General features: G+C 47.0%; 1 protein-coding gene across 7 annotated transcripts in view; it reads left to right on the top strand.

Annotated features, from left to right (window-relative positions):
- Positions 1-14,208, top strand: part of MYLK (myosin light chain kinase) — a 294,654-nt gene that overhangs the window by 228,407 nt on the left and 52,039 nt on the right. The gene's annotated exons all lie outside the window — the stretch shown is intronic.

The following is a 14,208-nucleotide window of genomic DNA, read 5'->3' as shown; positions in this document are numbered from 1 at the left end:
GTGGCTCACCCCTCCTCCACTGTGAGTCCCCTGAGGGCTGCCCCTGGGGCTTCCGGGATGCTGGGCCTTGCTCATAGAGGGACCCGGACTTGCTCGTAGAGGGAGGTGCAAGAGTTGCAGCTGTGGTATAAATAACTGTGCAGGGAAGGACTTGTGTGACTCTACAAAGTGTCTCCCTCTCCCTGGTCTCACCTTCCCCCAAGGCCCACTGATGTATCAGGCACAACACCCCACAAAAATATCTCAATATCTTATAGAATTAGAAAAAAATAAACTTTTGGGTCAAAGAAAATGTTTTAATTCACAATATTAATATATTCATCTTTATACCAGTGCAGTTGTAAAATATAAGTTATGTGTGCATATACATATATATTTTAAAATTTTTATTTGTGTATTTTTAAGTTTATTTATTTTGAGAGAGAGAGAGAGGAGGAGGAGGAGGAGGGGCAAAGAGAGAGTGATAGAGAATCCTAAGCAGGCTCTGCACTGACAGCACGGAGCCCAGTGCAGGGCTTAAACTCGCAAACCGTGAGATCATGACCTGAGCCAAAATCCAGTCGGCGCTTAACTGACTGAGCCACCCGGGTGCCCCTTATTCTCCTCTTTTCAAAGCTGCATATTTACCCTCCTAATGATGAGCTTGGGTTCCTTGTGCATACTCCAGCCAGCTTCCAGGGGGATGCTCAGCCTTCAGTATGTTGGGGCAGCCAAATTGGAATTATAATGTCTAGTGGATATTTAACCAAAGTGGGGAGCTCAGAGTATCAGGAGTAGACCTTTAATAAGTTGCTGGAAATGCGTATATAACTGTAAGAAAAACCCAGTAAAAATGGGTTGGTGATTTTATTTTCCAAGACGATCACTTGGACCCATGCTCTGTTAGTTACGGCAAAATGGGAGCTTTGAAGAGCACCAGGTGGTTGTGACTTAGGGACCGATGCAGTCATTTGCCTCTCCTGAGGGCAGAGGCAGGAGTGCATGGACTTTGAGCCGGGCCATCAGCAGCCTGCTGCCCTCAGCTCTGGCACATCCATTACAGGCAGATCCTGGGGGCAGTGAGGTGGGGTCCAGGGGAAGGTTGTGAAGGAGAAAACAATCTGGGGACAGTGAGCAGCCCCGGGAGCTGGGCCTTTGTGCTGGGGGAGAGAGGGCTGTGGGGCACACCGAACAAGTTGTCATCATCTGACTTGGGGTGGTGGCTCTCAACCCCTGCTGCATATTAGACACACCTGTGGAGCTTTTAAAACCTCTGCTGCTGGGGCAACCCAGCCTAGTTAGATCAGAATCTCCAGAGGTAGGATCCAGGCTTCAGTACTTGTTCAAGCCTCTAAGCTATTCCAGGGTGTGGTAGGTCAGCCTGGAAGCCTAGAAGCACCCTGTGCCCACACTGTTGGTCTTCAGGAACAGAGGGGGCCTCCCTTTCTGCCTCTGTTCAGTGTGGCACTGCCTTAGGAGCCCTCATGCCCAGGTCCTCAGAGTATCTCTGGCACCAGCCCACAATCTCTACTCTTTAAGGAAGGAGCAAGATGCTGGAAGCAGAGCTGGAAGCCAAGGTTCTTACCCCTACACAGTGAGTGGGGAGTGGGGCTCAGTCAGTGGCACTGCTTAGGGAGAGGGGCGGGCTGGCAGAAAGTGCTGGTCTCCCTTTCCATAGCAAACAAATACATCCATATCTAGATTAAGTCCAGAGGACGCTACTTGTCTGTGGAAGGGGAATTTTACTCTAGTCTTTGTCTTGCAGTTACAGACAGATGTCTTACCCCCCAAGGGGATGGAAATGTGTGTCTCCGTGTACAGTAATGACCACTTTGAATGGCCCATCCACCCAACCTCTCGTCACCCCAACACATCACCCGCTGGGCACTGAGGACATTAGCCGGGTGGTTCTGGTGGCCCCTCCACCTGCTTGCATACCTGTGTTCGTGTCCTTCAGAAACCTGTAGAGTTCTCTGGGTGCCTCCTGAACACCATGGGGCTTCCTTCCCAGAGGCTCCTAAGAAGACAGCTGCTCAGAGATAGGAAATGAAGGAGGTGTCTTTTAGGGCTGTACCCCCAATCCTTTTCTCACTTGTTGGGCTAATTTGTATTATTTATTAATTACATAAATTAAATATGCATGCATTATTCTTTAAAACATTCTAAACAGTATAGAAATACACCAGGTGCAACATGAAAGCCCTCTTTCATCTACCCCCAGTTCCACTCACCTCCTCAAATATAGTCACAATTATTCTTTTTCTATGCACTTACATATACTTATGTAAATACAGCATGTAACCTGGACACCTCTGCAACTTGCCTTTTTCTCTTAGCATGGCCATCCCTGGTCCCAGACATCTCTGATCCCATGAGAAAGCCCAATTGATTCTCTTGTCTCTGAGCTGTCTGGCTATAACATGTGTTCATTTTTTTCAAGGGCTGGGAAGTACCTAATCTAACCAGGAAGTCCATTTCTCCTGCCAGTAATCGAGGGAAGGCCAAGTGGTTTTCTTGCCAAACAGATCATAGCCAGATCCCTCCCTGGATGACCTCTTCCCACCCCCAGCTGTGTTGTTCAGTCCTGTGTGTGAGTTGTCAGGTATAAGAGTAGAGGGTACATGTCCACACAATGGCCTGAGGGCCCTTGGGAGTGCTGCTGGGGACCATGAGGGAAAAGCCAGTTCCATCTGCCAAGCCAGGTAGCAGGGTGAGAGAAAACAGACAGAAGTACAAGCTAACCTGCCGACACTAACTCCCAAGTACAGGAATGAGGAGTGGTCGTTTGGGGTGACTTGGGACCAAGGAAACTCTGGGCCAGGTTATGAAGGAGAAAGGAGTGTGGTTTGAAGCGAAATGATGACATTGCTGGAGCACTGGAGGGAGGATCCCACTGGAAGGGATACTGTGAGGCCCCCCACTCAGGTGCTCACTTAGTGTCTACTGAGCCCCCATGCAGCAGGCATCCTCTAAGGCGCTTAGTCACAGATCACTTCAGGCAGGTCTCATTCAACTGAGCTACAAGTAGTTCTCATCTTACAGATGGGCAAAACTGAGCCTCAGAGAGCTAGATCGTCCTGCCCAGGGTCTGACAGCTGGTAAGATCTGGAACTGTGAGGACAACCTGATCCATGTTCCTGCTGCAGCAATGTGCCTTGCCGGTCTCAGAGCTGTACTTCGTGCAGTCCACACAAGCCTGGGCAAGTGCTGCCCCCAGGCCACGGCAGGGCAGGAGTCTGATGCCCTGAGAGCTGGGGGGACAAGGAGAGTGACAGCTGGGTCCTGAGACCTGTCACGGTGTTTGCTGCATGCCTCTCAAGAGGCATTTTTTTATAACTTTATTTTGATATAATTTCAAATTTATAGAAAAGTTGCAAGAATAGTATAAGGAACTCTTGTATGTACCCATTACTGAGATCCACCAATTATTTACATTTTTTCCCAGTGTCCTCGCATTCTCTATGTATGAATTCATATAGATATATTCACCGTTTATCAGATATTCATACATATGTATGCACACTATGTATATATTCATATATATTCACCATGCATCATGTAGGTATATAGATACCATTTATGAATAAATTAGAGACATCATGCCCTTGACCTCTAAATATGTCATTGTGTATCTCCTAAGAACATAACCACAATGCAGTTACTAAAATCAGGACAGTTAACATTGAACCAATACTACTATTTAATGCAGGGTCTGCATTCAGTTTTTGTCAATTGTCCTGATATCCTTTAATGGTCCTTTCCCCCCCTCGATGGGAATTTACTGTCAGCACTCTTGGAACACTTCATCCACTCCTCCAGTTCAGAATGGTCATCCCCTACCTCTGGAGAAAGAGCAAGAAAGAAGTGCACAGGCCCAGGGTGAAGCACCCAAGACTCTGCCTGATTTGAGTAGGCACGGGGAGGCAGCGGCACCTTGTTGGATGTCCAGATGCGCATTTCTTGCGCCTGGCTCTGGGGCAGTGCTCCAGCACAAGACATAGCCAGAAAGCACTAGGCTGGAAAGCAAGGGACAAAAGTCTTGGTTCTGCCTCTCATTGAACAGATGGCCTTGGTCAAAGCCGTTCGTCTCCAGACCTGTCAGATGGGGACTCCAACTGAGCCCAGAATTTTTCCATCTCTGATAGCAGTTCGTTCAATGGAATGCTTTTGTGTGTGTGTGTGTGTGTGTGTGTGTGTGTGTGTGTGTGTGTGTGTCTGACATTGTTCAGGTGAGGTCAGCTAACTCCCCCTTATATCATCCAATATGTGATGGGTTGACACTACAGCAAGTGTGGCTTAGGTTGCACAGCAGCAGAAACATCCTTATAAGAAGGAGGCTTTAAGCAGAAGGTCCAGTTCTAGGGGATTCCAGCTGGAGGGTATCTGAATGGAATTTTTTGTGAGGGAGGCATTGATGGGGTTTAAGAAATGGTTTTAGAAAATACAGATGAAGGGGCACCTGGGTGGCTCTGGGTCATGATCTCCTAGTTCGTGAGTTGGAGCCCCACATCGGGCTCTGTGCTGACAATGTGGAGCCTGCTTGAGATTTTCTATTTCCCACTGTCTCTCTGTCTCTCTTTCAAAAATAAATAAATAAACTTAAAACAAAATACAGATGAGGCGATGCCAGGGATTCCTCTTTGTCAGTCTGTAGAGCTGATGTTGTTTTGAAAACGGGTAAATGAGCAGAAGTCACTTTTATAACTTGAGGACAGGAACCAGGGCCTGTTTGTCTGAGAAATGTCAGTGTCCAGCCCATAATGAGCATGTGATTTTTCACATTGATTCATGAGTTCCCATGCTTTAAGGGTCCCTGCCTCTACTGCACTTGTGGGATTTGGGGATGATGCAGACAGAACACCCCTGTGTATTCCTTGCCTGGCGTTGGCCTGACATTGGTCACTTTGGCTTCAGTCACCACGATGGACCATTCCAGATTTTGCTTTTAGATGTCTTTGCCTTGGCCCTCCATATGGGTGTCTCTCTGAAACCAAAAGTCATATCATCTTGAAAGCATCTTTGGATGTCAAAAGTAGCATCCAGTTTTCCTGGAAGATTCCCTCAGGATCATATCTTTCTTTTAAATATTCTCTTGGAGGGGCGCCTGGGTGGCTCGGTCGGTTAAGCATCCAACTTCGGCTCAGGTCATGATCTCACGGTCCGTGAGTTCGAGCCCCGCGTCGGTCTCTGTGCTGACAGCTCAGAGCCTGGAGCCTGTTTCAGATTCTGTGTCTCCCTCTCTCTCTGCTCCTCCCCTGTTCATGCTCTGTCTCTCTCTGTCTCAAAAATAAATAAACGTTAAAAATAAATAAATAAATAAATAAATATTCTCTTGGAGTCATGGGGTATGTTAAGTCACCGTAGTATTCAAAGAGCTGGAAGGAATTGCTGGACAGGTGGAGGTTTGGCATCAATACTTGCTTGACACTGGAAGATGTGGGACCCTGAAAGAGAAGCTGGGGTACTTCCATGAATTCCACGAATTTGAAAGCTGGTGCCAACTACTAGTTACTCTCAACCAAAATATTGTCCATGAGGAGTGATAGTACCCATTATCACCCCCCACCCTGCCGTGCATGTGACCCTGTGACCTCCATCCCTGAGCTGCTGCTTCCAGCTCCTTCCCCAGCTCTTCCGTTGTCTCCCATGATCCTGTTAAGTGGGAGGACGGGTCCTCCCCAGAGAGGACATTGGCACTGCCATCCTGGCCATGCCAGGCTGCCTCTTTCACAACCATCCCCACATTCTGTATCCTAGGGGCTTGGGGATAAGCGTTCGCAGTAACAAGGAGAGCAGTGCTCCTCTGGAATCTTCTCGTGTGACAGCCCTTGATAGGAGGAGATGAGTTCACGAAATTTGCCCAGAGATGTTAATTCTGGGAATATGACCAATATTTCTCCATAGGTCTGTCTATTAGACATACTGGAAGGGCCTGGTGTGTGCAAGGGGCAGGGAAGTGTTGGGGGCTTGTCAAGTCACCCAGAGCCGTGAGTCTACCTGAGTGCAGGGTGGTGGGATTCGACCTTTCATCCTCAAGTCCTCACAGCCGCCCTCCCTTCTCTGACACAGCCCTGTGCGTGAATGCTTCCTCCACACTTCACCCAGCCTGAGTCACCTTCAGGAGCCTTTGGTAGAAAGTTAATGCTGATTTTGGGAATTGTGAAGGGTTTGATGTCTATTTTTAGTTAACTACCTAAAAAGGGAAATGTCCCCAGAGAAGCAGACATCCAGGGACCTCCCTGTACCCGAGGCTGTTCATGCTACCTCCCTAATTCTCCTTGGCTCTCCATTATCTCAGACCCTTTTGACGCTAAGAGGCCTACCTTTAGTCTCGGCAAATATCTCCCAAAAGCTTGCTCAGGTCTTCTGCCCTGCTGATTCATGGGAGAGGCACTCCTGTGCTTTCAGACTGAGCAGTCTGGAAACTCCTGTGCCTACTGACCTCCTCCCCTCTAGCTCCCTCCCCCCACCACCACTCAGGGCAGCAGGAAGGTTCAGCAGGAGTAGGTCAGGACTTGGGCAGGCCTGGTGCAGAAGCAAAATGCTGGGTTGCGCAGACAGCCGGGAGGCTGGCCTCCCCATCGCTGCCCCAGGTTCCCCCAGCAGGCATCCAAGTTCAGTGCTTTGTTCATGATGTTTTCACTGGGCTGCTGCACCTCTTCCAGCCTGTCTCCTCTTTAGAGTGGAAGACGCAGCGCCCAACGGCTTTGATCTAGTTGGTGACAGAGCAAAGAGGATCTGCTTTTAATGGGAAGTTGCAGAGGGATTCAAGCCCCAGGGCTTTATCTCTCAGCATCAGAGCCCCAGGGGTGGAGTGGGGAGGTGGACTGTTCTTAGAAACTCCCAGGTTAACAGAGATCCTCAGGGGCTCCACTCATTCCTTTAATAGCTTTTCAAGCATATGTCAAGTACCACACTAGGCACTGGCAGTACAACAGGTGAAAAAAATGGGCCCCTGTTCCTGTCTCCAGGGAGTGTACTGTGAGGTATGCATGTTGGACAGGTGTTTCTGCATTGTAATGCGTTGTGAGGAGTGCTAAGAAAGAACCACCTCCAAGCAGCATGGAACCCAGGCTGACAGTAGTGATGGATGAGGTGAGGCCTACTGGAAGAAGGTACCTGAATCGGCAAAGAGCCAGCGGCAATGGCCGGTACTGCAGAAATGGAAAGGCATTCAGTGTGGGGGATAGAGCAGCCCTCCTGAAGGGTGACGCAGGGCCCAACAGCATCAGCATGCCCTGGACAGCCAGGAACTATGTTTCTAGCAAATTTCTCAGGTGTTCATAATGCACACTCCATTCTGCAAACGGCTGACATTGAGCGCCAAGGGCCTGGGTGACAGTATTCCCTAAGAGGGAAGAGTAAGAAAGAAGATGGGACACAAGCTGGGGACACATCTCAGATGCCCTTGTAAGATGAGTTGGACTTTATGTTAAGTGGCAGTGGGTGGCCATTGGAGACATTTAAACAGTGGAGTGATGGCCTTGGAATGATGGCCGTATTGGGACAGGGACAGGGCTGAAGCGGTAGTAGTTTGGACTAGAATGGTGACAGTGGGGATGTGGAAGGTGGCAGACCGAGGAGGTATGGAGTGAATGGAATTGACCGATGCTAGTGACTGGGGATGGTAGGGAGGGGGTCTTGGGAGAAACAGGGGCAAACGGCAGGTTTGAGGAAAAGATCCTGGATTTACTTTTAGACATGCTGGGCTTGCAGTATGTGCCAGGAGAAGGGACGGTCAGGTAGTGGGATGTATAGATGGGCTGAGAAAGAGGTCTGGGCCCCAGGTTGAACAAAGCTGGCAGAGAGAGGGATAAGAAGAGAAACTGTAGAGACTCCTGGGTAGCTCAGTCAGTTAAGCATCTGACTTCATCTCAGGTCATAATTTCACAGTTCATGGTTTCAAGCCCAACATCGAGCTCTCTGCTGTCTCTGCTGCCAACGGGGAGCCTGCTAGAGATCCTCTGTCCCCTACTGTCTCTGCTTCTCCCCTGCTTGCTCTGTCTCTCTGTGTCTCTCTCAAAATAAATAAATAAACTTTAAAAAGGAAGAAGAAGAAGAGGAACTCTAAGCAGTGAACAAAGTACCCTGACAGCAGTGCTATGCCAGGAGGGGGGTGCGTCCTGGGGCTGACTATCTGGGGGAGGGGACTGAGCTCCTCCCCTGAGAGACAGACCAAGTGGCAGGCTGCGGGAGGATGTTTTGCCCTCCTAGCCTGACAGTGTGGTTGGTAGCTGCCATGGGATTCGCAAATATAGTTGGGTTTTATTTTCCTTCTAGAATATTCCTCTTTGACAATGGGTGGTGCAAAAGTTTAAGGTGTTGGAGAGGGAATGAGAGACAAAGGGCTGACATTAGTATAAGACAACAAGGTGGTAAGATGGATGAATCCAGAGAAGAGGAAACTAGTTAGTAACCCAAGGAGAGCTGAGAGTTTGAGCATCTGGACCAGCAAGAGGGTTACCTGAGGACTTGAACTGGGAGAAGGAACTCCAGGAGCAGCATGAGAGATATCATGTAGGTGCAGAGCTCAGCTGATACAAGGTGGCATACTAAATAGGTGACACAGTGGACAGAGAAGTCCTCTGGGGATCCATCTGGGGAAGAGGGGCGACTGGGGTGAGGGCCTGGTATTAGAGCATGCACCCTGTGCTCTACCTTCTTTACAACGTAGCTTAATGCTTTACAACAAATTTTACTTATCCCCTTCACATTTTTTGGATGAGGAAACGAAAGCTCCAAAAGGCTAAGTAACCTACTTTTCTTTTAATGTTTATTTATGAGAGGGACAGAGTGCAAGTGGGAGAGGGGCAAAAAGAGAGAGAGAGAGAGAGAGAGAGAGACAGAATCGGAAGCAGGCTCCAGGCTCTGAGCTGTCAGCACATAGCCCAACACGGGGCTCAAGCTCATGGAACTGCGAGACCATGACCCGAGCTGAAGTCAGATGACTAACCCACTGAGCCACCCAGGCGCCCCATTAAGTAACATGCTTTAAATCAACAGCTTAGGGAGCGACAGGGCAGTATTTAAACCCAAGCCCAGCTCCAGAGCCTGTGCCCACTGCATTCCTGCAGGGGGACAGAGAAGGGCGTTGAGGGCTTGGATATGAGGATGGAACAGAGTGAGCTGCTACAGAGGCAGCCACATGGGACATCAGGAGGCGTGGTTCCTGTGTCTAACTTGGCCCCACCTGGTGTTATGAGCCTCACAAATCACCTGGCTTTTATGGGAATCTCTCTCCTTTTTCATGGCATGGAAACAATGTGAGGTGCCCTGCTTGTATGTGGTTGGGGAAGGAACCCAGGGGGAAAAAGGACAATGAGATCGTGAGTTAGACACTGCATGCACTGAGCCCAGCTCACTGTGAGAAACCAGGTTTTAGGATCAGGGGATTCTGCTTTCCAACCTATTAAATATATTCTTCTAAGCCCCGAACACAGTTAATGGATTTCAGCAGAGGCTCGTATAAAATATGTATAGCATAGGATATTGAACATCATTAACATTTAAAATTGTCTTTACTAACAGGAACTAAACCAGCTTTAAATGCTAACCAATTCAAAGAGCAGAAGATGCAAATTTATAGAACAAACATGAAACTTTGGCCTCAATCCATTTAACCGTGACAGAGGAAGACAGGTACTAGTTGGGACCCTACTTCTAGGTTTACTAGGGCTGCCAAGGTTAGTAAAGAGTGGGACATTGGAGTCATCAGATTTCATGGTATGCTAACTGCCATCCTCCTTACTAGCTCTTGGCCAGCCATTCCTGGGGCTGTCAAGCTCCTTACTGGCCTCCAGAGCCCATCCACAGCTGCTCTAGTCTGCTGTGGCTGCACAACAAAGTATCATAGACTTGGTGGCTTAAACAACAGAAGTATGTTGTCTCACAGTTCTGGAGGCTGGAAGTCCAAGTTCAGCATGTTGGCAGGTTGGTTTCTTCTGAGGCCTCTCTCCTTGGTTTGCAGATGGGCACTTTCTCACTGTCCTCACGTGGCCTCGTCTCTGTGCATGTATCCCTGGTGTTTCTGTGTGTCCACATTTTCTCTTCTTATAAGGACACCAGGCGGGTTGAATTAGGACCCCCGCCCCATGGCTTCACCGTAATTTAATTACCTCTTTAAAGGCCCTATCTCCAAATATGGTCATATTCTGAGGTACTGGGAAGCTCGAATTTCAACATATAAATTTGGGGGGATAACGGCAGCTCCACAAAGCAACCCTGAACAGGTGGCTTTTGTTCTCCATGGGAGGTCAGACATTGGCTCTCGTAGAAGCCCTTATCTTCCCTTGCGGGCCTCTCCCAGTTGTGCCTCTCCCTTCCCAGCAGCCCTAGATGAAGAGGGGCAGGGGCTTCGTGGCTTGACCTGTCATGGCTGTTCCATAGCCCATCTGGTACTCACTTCCAAGAGGTTTGTCTTTCCCATGCTGTTCCATCTTGGGGCTCCCCCTCTCCACTGACTCCTAGCCTTCTGCTTTCAAACCTGTACTCTTCTCTCACCTGGGAAGAAACCTTGCTTGATTGACATTCCCTCTTCCATCACCCTGTTTGTCTTTATCCCTTCAACTCCAGAATTCTTATCAGATTAGCTGACTCCCTACCTGTTTCCTTGAGAATTTCCTCTGGAGTGACTTCTGACCCCACTGTCTCATGGCACCTGTCCTCTCAAACCTTACCCATCACTCAGTGCTGATCATACCTGAAGTCTAGTTCCCAGTGCCTATTCTTCTCCACCCTTGCTTGCAGTGACAGTCCTTCCATCTGTCGGGGTCCATAGTCCTCTCCTAATTCCCAGCTCCTCACCATGGGCATCACCTGGGATCAGACCCTGGCCCCTTCTCATCTTTGACTGCATTCTTGCCCCAAGGAACTGAACCATCCTCACAGTTTCCATTATGATTGTATGTTTGATTCTGGAGTCTTGCACTTCCAATCTCCACCAACCTCTCTCTAGAATTCTGATCCTGGGCATCTAGCCTACAAGCGGGTTAAATTCTTTCGTCTGCCATATTCCCTTGGACCAAACCAAATGCCTCATCTTTCCCTTCCAAATTTCGTATTCTGTCACTTTAATTTTCCCCATTTATCCAAGCCAGAAATCTCTAAGGAATCTTTGTACCTCCCTCTTTTTCAGCCCCTAAATTGTTTTAACTTTCTTCTGTCTCCTACTTGTATTTACTTTGCGACTGCCTTTACCAAGGCTGGACCTTGACCATTTCCTTCCCAAAGGATGGCAGTAGCTTCCTAATTGGATAGCCTTGTCCCCCAGGAGGTGGAGAGACCTCCAGGGGTCCCTGAGCCCAACCCAACTGCCGTTTGTGTGAGGACTTCCTGTTCAGTCAGGACAAAGACCTAACTCTCAAACTTGGGATTCTAGACCAGCACCGTGATGACAGTGATATTCCGTGTCTGCGCAATATGGTAGCCACGAACCACGTGTGGCTGTCGAGCACTTGAAACGTGACTGCTGTGACTGAATTTTTTGTTTTCTTTAAATTGTCACACTACCTCCACACCACTGTTCTCTAATCCTAGTCTTACACTCTGGACAGCCTCCACCAAACACCCTGACCCTCAACTCTGAACCCCTCTCTGTTCCTGAGCCATGGGGCCCTTCTTTCTCCAGTTCAGATGTTCTCAGGCCCTCAGATCCATTCTGTGTCCCACCACTGAGTGCTTCCTAACCATCTCCTCAGCCCACAGTGCACTCCTTCATTTGAGCAACTGCATCATGTTGGAAGGATAAAACTTTTTTTCTTTTTTTTTAAGTAGGCTATACTCCCAGTGTGGGGCTTAACTCACCACTCCTAGATCAAGAGTTGCATGCTCTATGGACTGAGCCAGTTAGGTGCCCCCTGGGTAAAACTTTTTTAAAAAAACTTTCTATTTAACTTTTATTTTGAAGTAATTTCTGACTTAAAAGTTACAAAAATAGTACAAATAATTCTTGTAAACTGTTCACTCAGATTCCTCAAATATTAACATTTTACTATGATTGCTTTGTATTATATTTTCTCTCCCTCGCTTTTTCCCTCTCTCCCCCCTACCTCTCCACACACACATATACACATATGTACACCTGTGTATATATAATTTTTATGAGTAGTTTGAAAGTAAATTGTATCTAGGATATCTTCTATATCTTCTATATCCAAATACTTCAGTGTATACTTCCTAAAAACAAGGACAGTCTCAGGGTGCGTGGGTGGCTCCATCAGTTGAGTGTCTAACTCTTAATTTCAGCTCAGGTCATGATCTCATGGTCGTGGGATTAGGCCTGCATTAAGCTCTGCACTGAAAGCATGGAGCCTGCTTGGGATTCTCTCTCTCCCTCTGTCTCTGCCCCTCTCCTGCTTGTCTCTCCCTCTCTCTCTCTCTTTCTCTCTCAAAAATAAATAAAATAAACATTATTTTAATAAAAAACCACAAGGACAGTCTCACCACAGCTTGATCATCAAACATGAAATTAACACTGATATAATACTATCATCTAATTTATTGAACTTACGTAAATTCTGCCAGTTGTCCCATCAATGTCCTTTATGATGGGGAAAAAAAAAAAAGGCTTTCCTGTGGATCACATGCCTTGACATTTAAACCCTTGAAGACAAGCTCTGATTTCTTACATTTGTTTGATTTTCTTCTTGGTACATACGTTAGTAGTGTGTACTGACTGGCCTTTGCCTGGCAAATAGCAGGCCCTCAATAAGTTTCTTGAGATGGACAGATGAATCAATAATGGTGACAAGCCAGGGTGAATTTGGTGGAAGCAGGCCTCACCCTGGGCTTAACCTCATAACGAGTAGCCATCAGCTCTGTGATCTGAGATCACCTGCTTACACAGTCCTTGTGCAGTTCTCAGCTTCTCAGGTAGCAGCCCTCTCCCCATTTTACAGAGGCACAGCTGATAATCCACACCATTATATAATTTGCCTATGGGCAGACAGCAGTGCCCAAGCCAGGACATATTGCTTCTTCTCTGTAACCTTGCAAAGGTGAAGCTTTGTGGAGGAGTGATTGCTAACATTACTAACATTACCTCCACTCATTCACTCAATAAATAGTTACCAAGTGCCTACTTTGTTCCAGGCACATTGGGTATACAGCAGTGAACAAAAAAGAAAAAATCCCTGCCTTCACAATCCTTATACTTAATGGATAGAGGAAGGGAGACAATAAATAAACAAGTAAATGGTTTGTTTTATGGTTGTTCAGTGCCATGGGTTGGCGGGGGGGGGGATAATAAAGTGGGGTAATGGTGATGAGTGCTGAGGACAGGGGGTTGGTATTTGGTATAGAGTGGTTAGGGAAGATCTCATTGGTTAAGTGACTCCCATTTTTGTATTAAGGTACAATTTCTATACAGTAAAATTCACCCTTTCTAGTGCACAGTTCTGTGAATCTTAACAAACGCACATAGTCATATAACTATTGCCATAATCAGGATATGGTTCCACCACCTTATAACATGTCTTTGTGCCCCTTAATGGTCAACCCCTGCCCCCACCCACCACTACTGATCTGTTCTCTGTCTCTATAGTTTTGCCTTGTCTAGAACAAGGCATATAAATAGAATTATATATTCGTAGCCTTTTGAGTCTGGCTTCTCTTAGTGAAAGAGAAAGACGAATCATTGAGACTCATCTGTGTATCAGTTGTTTGTTCCTTTTTTATTGATAAGTAGCATTTCATTGTATGAATATACCAAAGTTCATCCGTTCTACAGTTGAGGAGCAAGTGGATAAATTCTAGCTTTTGGCAATTACAAATAAAGCCACTGTAAACATTCACATGCAGATATTTGTGTGTGCATAGATTTTCATTCCACCTGGATAGATAGGTTTTGATTAAAGACTTCAAAAAAGATGAAAATAAGCCATGAAGATAGCTGAGGGTATTTTTGCATATTCATCATATTGTTATTTAGCCAAATGAGTAAGTTTTTGCTGTGAAATTGGTCTGTTTGCGTCATTTTCCTTTTTTGAATTATTTGGAGAAAGTGGAAGGAATAGGGTAGGAATGGAAGAGACTGTTGGTTGGTCCATTCATTTGTTCATTCATTCATGGATCCATTCAACAAACATTAAAAAAAAAAAAATGAAAGCCACTAGTCCAAGTCTGTGATCCAAAGGAAGCCTGAGACCCTTGGATCCACACCAAAGGCTGATTTTAGGTGGTTTGTCTGACATAATTTCCTTTCTGAGTTTCCTGACATTAGGGTAAGAGAAT

This window comes from Panthera tigris, chromosome C2 (genome assembly GCF_018350195.1).
Source record: "Panthera tigris isolate Pti1 chromosome C2, P.tigris_Pti1_mat1.1, whole genome shotgun sequence".
Taxonomy (NCBI): Eukaryota; Metazoa; Chordata; class Mammalia; order Carnivora; family Felidae; genus Panthera; species Panthera tigris.
The sequence above is the reverse complement of the archived record's forward strand: the minus strand, read 5'-3'. Positions and strand labels throughout refer to the sequence as shown.